General features: G+C 46.7%; 1 long non-coding RNA gene across 1 annotated transcript in view; it reads right to left on the reverse strand.

Annotated features, from left to right (window-relative positions):
• LOC311524842 overlaps positions 1-7,534 on the reverse strand; it is a 32,302-nt gene extending 24,768 nt beyond the window's left edge. Inside the window, exons 1-2 of the long non-coding RNA XR_014712628.1 lie at positions 7,417-7,534; positions 802-919 (exon numbers count right to left, since the gene is read on the reverse strand). This is a non-coding gene — a long non-coding RNA (uncharacterized lncRNA). The remainder of the gene's footprint in view (positions 1-801; positions 920-7,416) is intronic.
• Positions 7,535-7,772: the final 238 nt, after the last annotated feature.

A 7,772-nucleotide genomic window follows, 5' to 3' on the forward strand; every position in this document is an offset into this window, starting at 1 on the left:
TGGCGGGGCTCAGGGCCCTGGGCTTCAGCCCCATGCAGTGGGGCTTCGGCTTTCTACCATGGGCCCCAGCAAGTCTAACACTGCCCCTACTTGGTGGCCCCCCGAAACCTGCTTATGGCCCCCCAGGGGCCCTGGACTCTTGGTTGAGAACCAATGTCCTACACAATTTAAAATAAAGCTGATAAAGTGGGTGCTATTGAGTGGCACTCAATCCCATCATCCAGCCTATTCTAGGCACAAGGTAGAGCTGGTTAACTAAACCCATCCATCCCATTGCAACAGCTCTTATCAAAGTCACAATGTGCTTTCGTTAGCTCACTCCAGTTTTAAAGATGAATTCACCTTTTGCATTTGTGTACCAGGAACTTTTGAGGGATTCATTTTTACTAGCACAAATATGAGCGTGTAAGGCAAGATCTAGAGCACACATACTTGAGTATTTGTGGAAATCAAATTTAAGATCTGTATGCATTCATATTCAGATGCTATATTTTAATGTATAATAGTGCATAGATCTGATTCCCTTGTAAGTTCTAGCGCCAAACCTTACAACAAGAAAGCTTTTAAGATCTAATCTACATTCAGTAACAACCCCAATTCAGCAATAAGCAGATCTGGATACAGTATGGTTAACTATACAAGAGTTAGACTGATTTGTATCGCTGAAGGCTCCTTTTAAAATTACAAGTAACAAGTCCCATTACAGGTCAGCCTTAGACTGTGTTGAAAGGTTTTAGTGAATGCAAAAGTCCTACCAAATCACAGAAGAGCTCTCGGCCAATGTGTAAACTTATCTCTTACCTTGATGTACTTTCTCCTCACCGCTGAAGGCCTCTTATCAAATGGTCTTCAAGGAACACATGGAGTCAGGAGAAAGGCTGTTTGTTCTTCCAGGCTATAACTGCATATTCACACCTCTCTAGTAAAGATAGGAAGTTAGTTTCAATTTTAAGTTTTTGCATCCACGCATGCAAAATCTCCATAAAAGGGAATCTGTGTGTGCCTATGTCTCCTCTGCACAGAATTGTAGAATATCAGGGCTGGAAGGGACCTCAGGAGGTTACCTGATCCAACCCCCTGCTCAAAGCAGGACCAACCATCTCTTGTTTTGCACAACAGTAGCAATTTACCTGAACTTTCTTCTCTATGAATACACAAGCCACTCTTCCACTGATTGCAGCAACGTCTAGTTCTTAATTCTTCATTTTCCCTCATTTTGTTTGAAGTACATGGTTTGTTTCCCTTTGCCCTGAGCACAACTTGAACAGATGTCTCACTCCCTCCCACCCCCCCCCCAAAGTGTCTATTACTAAGAGCTATGGATAGTCAGATTGGGATTACCTGGCAATATGAGACACTTGTGAAGGCTACTGCTTCCTTCTTTAACCCTTACTGTCCTTTTTACAAGCTAAGGCAGGGCTGGGCAAACTTTTTGGCCCAAGGGCTACATCTGGGTATGGAAATTGTATGGCAGGCCATGACTGCACATGAAATTGGGGGTTGGGGTGAGGGCTCCGGCTGGGGGTGCGGACTCTGGAGCGGGGCTGGGGATGAGGGGTTGGAGGTAGGAGGGTGCTAGGATCGAGGGGTTCAGAGGGCGGGGGGATCAGTGCTGGGAAGGGGGTTGGGGCACAGGAGGGGGTTGGCGTGCGGGCTCTGGGTGGCACTTACCTCAAGAAGATCCCAGAAGCAGTGGCAAGTCCCCCGTCTGGCTCCTATGTGGCGGCGCAGCCAAGCAGCTCTGTGTGCTGCCCGCCCCTGCAGCTCCCATTGGCCACAGTTCCTGGCCAATGGGAGCCACAGGGGCCACGCTCAGCTCAGGGACAGTGTGCGGAGCCCCCTCGCTGCCTCTACACGTAGGAGCCGGAAGGGGGACATGCCGCTGTTTCTGGGAGCTGCGTGGAGTGGGGCAAGCTGCTGACCCTGCTCCCCAGTGGCAGCTCGAGGGCCAGATGCAGCCCTTGGGCCATAGTTTGCCCAGCCGTGAGCTAGCGGGCTTGTGTATAAATAACACGTAGGTCTAGATGTGGAGCTAGATTAAATTTGCTGACGCCAGAACCGGCTCCAGGCACCAGCAAAGCAAGCACGTGCTTGGGGCGGCACATTTCCAGGGGCAGCGGCATTCCGGCCGTCCTTTTTTTCTTTTTCCGGGGCAGTTGCGATCTCGGAGCTGTGCCACTTAGACGTCCTGGCCGCAGCGGGAAGGGGAAGCCCCGGGATGCTGAGCTGCCAGGGCCCAGCCACTACCTGGGGAGGAGAGGGCGAGTCCCGCCGGGGAGCCAGGGCTGCACCTCCTCATCTGCGCACTGGCTGCTGTGTTGCCTTGTGCCACCCCTTATCTCGGGGCTTTTCTGCGCAGCCGGGCGGGGGAGCGGGTAAAGTCCCTGCAGGCGCTGGGAGAAGGTGACATCACTCCCTCCGCTCCCAGCGCTGCCTGTGAGCCCCAGCCCCGCCTGAGCTTGGGGCGGCAAAAAACCAAGAGCTGGCCCTGACTGTCACACACAGATGTAAAGTTTGGGCAGTGTGATGGGGTGTCTCCCACCCAGACCTAGGCTTGAAAGGGTTATGGTGGCCAAGCAGGACAATCTAACTCCCCAGGCTGCACCTGGAGGAGGAGCCAGGGAGCAGGGATTTAATTAGAAGAAGCTGCACTAGGCAGGAGGCTGGCAACACAACAAGCTGTAGGGATGTAGGCTGCAGTCAGTCCCTGGGAGGAGGTAGGTGTGTTCAGGACTAGAGAGGGCAGCCCACAGTTACTCCATGGGAGGAGGAATTTGGGAGGCTGGCAAACTCAAAGAGAGGGGAAGCCAGGAAGATAGGAGAAGGCTCAGAGGAAAAAGCAGCAAGGAATAGGCGTGCAGACTTTGGCTGCTGATTTGAAGGGCCCCTCAGCTGGAACCAGAGTAGAGAGTGGACCTGGGTTCCTCTACCAGCCACTGGGAATGTGGCACAGACCAGGTAGAGGACAGTTCACTGCCTAGGAGAATTTGTTCTGGAAAGACTTTGTTACACACACCCTCACACCCCACCCCCATGGGAAACACTCATAGTGATGTGGCTGGAGGGCTATGTCATAAAGAGGAAGCTGCAGTTCCTGGAGCAAAAGGGGTCGCGGGCTGAGAGGATGAAGGGAGAGACACAGCCAGAGGAGAGTGCAATGCCTGGCCAGACCTGATCCCCAGAGCGACCAGGAGGAGACATGTCTAGGTGTGAGTGCAACCCATGACAGGGAAACGAATTGAAATCAAGAACTGATAGCAAACTAGGCATGTATTGAATGTGGTTCAGGGACTTGTTTTCCCATCCACTTGTTTTAAGTGTGAAATTCTCATCCCCACACACAACCTGAAAAAGAGGGATTTATGTGAGGGATAAAGTCCTCTCTGAGGGCATAACCAGGGCATGAGCACCTTCACAGCTGTTCCGTGACAACTGTACAACTCAACTCATGGGCTGCAATAGAAAATGATTCAGCCTCTTTCAAATTCATCCATGTAGTGTTTATTGCCAGTGGAGCTGCACAGTAAATGGACTCAATCCCCCACACAGCCTCCCCTGTGATCACAGCTGAGTTCCACAGCAATGTTCCCTGCACCACTTCCCTCAACCTGTGTTCCTGCTTGGGTTGGGGCCTTCTGCAGCTAGAAGGATTCTGCCACATGCCCCTGTCCTCTTCCCAAGACAATGTAAGAAATCCAGACAGTAGGAGGCCTCAGGGGCAGATTTTAAAAAGTGTTAAGATGCCCAGTGGTGCAGATAGGTGCCAAGTGGGATTTTCAGAAGTGCCTAGGTGCCTTATTTGCATTTTAGGTGGCGAAGTATATTTCACAAAACTGGTCCTGAGTCCATTCCTCTCAGACAAAGTTTTGGCCACAATAATTAAACTTGCATGTTCATTATAGTGGCTGTTTATCACTAGAAGACAACCCTGGGCTGCAGTGATGCTCCCATGACTAGCTATGCCAGCTTCAGGGCCACTTTGCATTTGCAGTGAAGCACAAAGCAGCCCAAACACAGGGGAGAATGTGGGCCATAGACCAGAGAATACAAGAAGTGCAGCCTTCTCAACTGTAGGCCCAAGGAGCTGGAACACCCTCCCAAAGGAGAATGGGAGGAACCCCCCTACCCTCTCTATCTTCAGGTCACAAAGCCAGCCCACACCTCTTTGCATGGCAGCAGGGTAGAAGAGAATTACATCTCACAAACTAAGTCAACAAATAAACCAAAAGCAGAGAAGAACTATCTGAAATAAAGGGCTAGATAAGGGCAGATATGTTTGAAGAGCTGGGCCTTAATTAACCTATCTAGGTGCCTAACTCTCATTGATTTCAGTGGGAGTTAGGAACCTTATTACCTTTGAAGATATGGGCCTCTCTGCTGGCAGGTTCCACCTGTTTTGGTATTTTATGCTTATCTATGATGCTTAGATACTGTGCCAAAGGGTGCTTTAGAAATGCACATAGATAGAACACTCAATTCTCACAAAGATTAGATTACTAGGAGTAGATTAATATACCTCTTAAGGGAATACCTGCCTTTTTTTAGGATTCTCCCACCCTTCAGTGCCTCTCTAACATTTGCAAGACTTTCTTAGGTTCTGCTGTCAACTTCGATCATGGCATTTTCATGTTTGCCCCACAGAAGGAGGATTTAGGATTATATTTTCACTGTTATTCATTATGAATTTTTGATAGATGTATGTTTAAGTAATTACAATAGAAATCAATTCAGGACATACATTTTTATACCAAATGTAGCCTGCTAGCTGGTTCATTGATTTAATAAGTACTGTGTTGCTTTGAAATAGCTCCAAAATATTAAAATATAGGCTTTGATTTGGTGCTTCTAATATAACATGCAGTCTCTGAACAGAGTCCAGGTTGTGCATGTGACCCTCCTGCTGAGGTGTGCCACATAAGTTCCTGGCTTATAGTAGTTTGTTGCATGTTCATTTTGTTTCCTAAAAAATGAATGAATTTTATTCATGAAATTGAGTGACTAACAGTATCCAGGTATTGTACAGACAAGCATTCTGCCAGTGCACCTCCTTTCTCACCAGCAATTTCTAGTTCACTAAATCCAGTCCCAGTCTACCCTTGAGTAGTGACTGTCGAACATGCCAAAGTGTGAGGTGGTTGATTGCTGTTGGGTGGGCACTGGGTTTTTTTACTTTAAGGGAGTTAAATCCTGTGATTACTTGAACTTCATAATGTGTGAAAATGTTTTTATAATAGCTTCTGCAAAGCCATCCTCTCCTGCTCCTAAAGATTACCGCAGTCCAAGATCCTTCGTCTTCACTGTTCCCTTTCTATAAAAAGTAGCCTGAAGACATTGATTCAGACTTTGGTTCTCCAAGTCAAGTACCCAGATGGTATTTATGATTATTTGTCAGCTCTGACCTGCAGAGTGTACTCTTTCAATCAACCTGTAGGGCATATATGTGTCAGTGCTCCATCTGAAGACTTCTGCCTAGCAATAGAAAGCCATAAATAACGAATAGTACCTTGATCTTGTGTTTGAGCATGTTTCTTGTTATAGTAGCTCTAAAACCTGTTATCTGTCAGCTAAAGAAGAGCTACAGCTCAATTAGTAAAGGCCTGTGATTTTGGTGCTGACTATACTGGGTTGGGGTTTCACTAAGAGCTGTATGTATCTCCTGCTACAGTTAGTTACATAGGTCACAATTAAAAATTAGAAAGTGCTGATTAATGGGATGAAAGAACTAAAAAATCTGCATGTGACTGGTGTTCCTGAGGGAGCTAGAAGAACACAATGACCCTGAACAGTGCTGTACTTTTTTGGCTGTTTAAAGTCTTTGATCCACCTGGGTACGTGCACTTTGAAACAAGTTCTACCCTCAGATTGACTTCCCTGCGGTTGCATGTGTTTACCTGAGAGCAGAATGTGGCCCCTTTATTCAGTCTCCTTAGCAACTTAGGAGAATGCAACTCAATTCATGCACCATTCTGCTGTTCTGTGTGTCTTTCTGTGTTGCAAACAAGACATGCAGAAGCTGCTCTAGGAGATATATAAAGCCCTGCAAGCAAGCCTCCCAGGCAAACTCTCAGTGGGGGGGTTTCAGGGTTCCTTCCCCACTCTGAACTCTAGGGTACAGATGTGGGGACTCACATGAAAGACTTCCTAAACTTATTTTTATCAGCTTAGGTTAAAAACTTTCCCAAGGCAAAAATTCCGCCTTGTCCTTGAACAGTATGCTGCCACCACAAAGTGATTTAGGCAAAGAACCAGGGAAAGGAACACTTGGAGTTCCTATTCCCCCAAAATATCCCCCCAAGCCCTTACACCCCCTTTCCTGGGGAGGCTTGGGAATAATATCCTAACCAACTGGTTACAAAGTGATCACAGACCCAAACCCCTGGGCCTTAGGACAATAGAGAAGTCAGTCAGGTTCTTAAAAGAAGGATTTTATTTAAAAAAAAAAAGGTAAAAATCACCTCTGTAAAATCAGGATGGAAAATAACTTTACAGGGTAACAAAAGATTCAAAAACACAACAGAACTTCCTCCAGGCTTAGTTTCAAAGTTACAAAAAACAGGAATAAACCTCCCTCCAGCAAAGGAAAAATTCACAAGCAGAACAAAAGATAATCTAACACGCCTTGCCTGGCATTTATTTACAATTTCTGTAATATGAGAGGCTGGTTTGGAGGACATGGATTGAAGTTTTCTGACCTGATGCTTCTCTGCTTCCCAAGAGAACACACACAGAACAAAGCCTCTCCCACCCCAGATTTGAAAGTATCCTTTGTCCCCATTGGTTCCTTTCGTCATGTGCCAACCAGGTTATTTGAGCTTCTTAACCACTTACAGGTAAGAAGGAATTTTATGCCACCCTTATGGTTATGATAGGGGGTGTAATCTGACTATGGCCTGCAGACTCAGGCACATTGTTTGCTAATGAGCCAGCAGTAGTGCACAAGATGTTGCTTATTTTGTAAGGTCTACTCTCTCTCTATGTATATATGTTTTTTAAAGGACAAGACAAAGTACTGGCTACATCTTGTTTCAAGGCCTGATCTCACAACATGCCACAACGCCTTTCATGTGCTATGTCCCCTAACTTCCACTGGAGACCATGGAAATAGGGAGTGCTCAGCACATCCTAGCAGTGCCAGAGGGGGCCCCTCCAACAGGAATATTTTTGCTCCCTCCCCACACACAGCATATTCCAATAATTAATAGGGCATCCCCTTGAGCTGCTCGGGGCCCTATGCAATTACTTAATCTTCTTATGCCTAGTGTTGTTATGCTTATAAGAAGCACATGGAATCTTTTTAAAAAGGGGATAAGGCAATACGCCGCATTTATTGAGAGTACAATTTAAGCATTAAAATCAGCATATGCTTCCATTCACACATGCACACCAAAAGGTTCTGCAGCTGGATTTTATAGTTACCAGTCCTTAGTGTTGCTTGGTCAGTTCCAGTGGCCAGCTGAAACAGCAGACGAGAGGGGATCTGATCCTCTGTTGAATGCATTTGAAGCTCCGATGTTGATGCAGAACAAACCCAAAGTTCCATGGCAATACACCCTTCTTTTATATGATAAGTTTCCATACAAGTCTATGGATCTTGCTGTGTCACACCGGAGCTGTCAATCATGAGATATTCAAGGTTGCTCTTAATTAGCATTATTTTGAGTTGTAACTGGGAGGATCCGCAGCTGTTTCTTATCTGTCCCTTTGGCTCAACTCCTTATCTCATCCTTGGGGTGTATGCCTTTGCTTTAGGGTCGACAATCTGCCATCTGGGT

This window comes from Lepidochelys olivacea (genome assembly GCF_965140295.1).
Source record: "Lepidochelys olivacea isolate rLepOli2 genome assembly, chromosome: 8".
Lineage (NCBI taxonomy): Eukaryota > Metazoa > Chordata > Testudines > Cheloniidae > Lepidochelys > Lepidochelys olivacea.